We start from the raw sequence: 2,356 nt of genomic DNA on the forward strand, positions 1-2,356 counted from the left end.
TGAGTTGTGTAGTTGCAAACCTGTGCACGGCTACCTGGGAGTAAGCTCCACTAAAGTGAGTGGAGTAACTTCTGATTGTTGTTAAACACACCAAGCTTTTCAAATGGTCTCCAGTCAGCCGAAAAGCAGCCCTTAGCTATAAATTATTATTATTATTATTGAAATATATTGCTTTAATTTTTATCCAAACAATGTCAAACTGTTTGGTTCATACAGCCAACTCCTGATGTGAATTGAAGGCTTGCTGCATGCTGTGCTGCTTTGTGCCCAGGGTGTCAATTTAGGATCTATTTATAGAGTTTTATTCATCTGCCAGTTGTACTGTTCCCTTCTCAGAGACGTTGATACCATCCAAAAATTTCCTGATATCTTTATTCTTGACTGTGGTGGCCTGCTGAATCAAGTCAGCAGAGTTAGATACCAATTCAATGTCATTTCCTTCAAGGATCAGCTCATCCTTCTGGACTTGCGACACTACACAGTTGACCCCTGGCCTCATGCGCACCCGACGGATATACTTCTCCCCAAGAAAGTTACGGATTTCCACAAGTGAGCCATTCTCCTGGATAACCACATTGATGGGGAAGTGAGCATACACTGACCTCATCTTGTAATGAAAGCCCAATGTGACACCCTTGATCATATTTTGCATGTGACTGCAAATTGTGCGGACTTTTGCCAGCTCCTTTCTGTTACCCCACCATTTGTCAACATGCAGCTTCTTGCGTTTCTTTCCCAAGAGAGAAAGTTCTACACTGATATGATTGAAATCCCTTCACAGGGTTCCTCTGGGGCCCTTGACAATAACTGTCCGTCCCTTCAAACGAACCTCAACTTTTTCTGGGATGTCGACCGTCAGGTTGCTGGGAATGGTCTTCATTTTAAATCTCCCTGATTGCGGAGAGGAGGAAAGCGCCCTTAGCTATAAATTAGAACAGCAGAGAATCTTGCAAAGAAGTGTTACCACTTAAACTGCTGGCATAAAACCGAAACCCTGTCCAAATACCCAGCCCCTGCTGGATCATTTTCCCCATTCTCAGACTCTTTCTAGGCTATTCTGTCATAGGCAGTGCTAAAACTCGAAAGCCTTGTTATCACCTTATTCGTCTGGCGGAGCAAGGAGGGCCAATCCATTACCTCGGTGCTCTGGCAAATTACATTGTTGCTGCTGCTTTGGAAAGAAGAGTCCTGGTGGTGTATTTCCCTTCTCCTCCCCATTCCTGAGCCACCAAACCACTGCAGTTGCCTTCCTTCTACCCCTGTCTTTCACCAGTGGTGGTGGAGAAAAAACCTCCACAAGTATTGGAAGACACAGGATCTACCCACCTTGGAAGAATGGCAGATGAAGGTGATAGACTTTATGGGACTAGCAGAAATGACTGGCAGAATCCGAGACCGGGGAAAAGAGACAGCGGAAGAAGATTGGAATAAATTTAAGAACTACCTTAAGAAACACTGTAAAATTCATGAATCTTAGAATAATGTTGTTTTTAAAACTAAATGGAGTACAGCTGTAAAGATTAAGTGAAAGGAAAGTAAGGATGATAATTAGATAAAATCAAGGGTGAGGATTTGCTGAGCTAAATTTTTGAAAAGGGAACGCAGAAAGGGGAGGTATGAGGAGGTCGGTGAAATAAGTTTTAAGAAAATAAGGTATTGAAATTATACTTGTTCTTTTTTATGTTATTTTTGTTTGTGCGTGTGTGTATTGTTATGTTTGTTATAATCTGTAAAATCTTAATAAATATTTATAAAAAAAACAAACCTCCACAACAACTATGAAGCACAGCTGAGCAGGAGAATGCAAGGCATGCCTCGTAGGCTGAGAGCAGTGCCATCATAACTACCCCCACAAAACCCCCCCAACTTTGTTGCTTCTCTCTGTGTCTTTCGGGGTGTGTTTGTTAACAGAGGCATATGTCTCATGCGTCAGAAATGTGCATGGCCAGAGGATAAGTATAAGGCTCTCTTGCCCCTTAATCCAACCCTGCGTTTCTACACTGCTTCGTTTTGTAATGCATTTACAATACACCCCCTTGCACAATGTTCCAACAAGCGATGGCCTCCGAGCACTGCCTTATCTCTCACAGACATGACATCTGCAGCTGCTGCGGGTTTCTTCCTATGAGATGAAAGGACGAGAGGAAGATTCTTCCAGTAAATTGTATAGTGCCCACAACAGAGAGGTTGGAAGTCACTAGGATTAAAAATAAAATAAAATCAAAAAAATAAAATCACTGCCTCCTGGTGAGTAATGAATAAGGAGCATGCCAACAAAGTAAACACCAAGACAACATCTAAAGACAGGGCAAAAGGAACTGGATTAAAGGATATCTAATGGGTGGAAGGCACAAGA

General features: G+C 42.3%; 1 pseudogene across 1 annotated transcript; it reads right to left on the reverse strand.

Annotated features, from left to right (window-relative positions):
* Positions 1-273: 273 nt before the first annotated feature.
* On the reverse strand, positions 274-905 carry LOC308587351 (large ribosomal subunit protein uL6 pseudogene; annotated as a pseudogene). Its single transcript has one exon. The product of its transcript is annotated as a large ribosomal subunit protein uL6 pseudogene (transcript).
* Positions 906-2,356: the final 1,451 nt, after the last annotated feature.

Source organism: Podarcis bocagei (assembly GCF_964188305.1).
Source record: "Podarcis bocagei genome assembly, chromosome: 5".
NCBI classification, from domain to species: domain Eukaryota; kingdom Metazoa; phylum Chordata; class Lepidosauria; order Squamata; family Lacertidae; genus Podarcis; species Podarcis bocagei.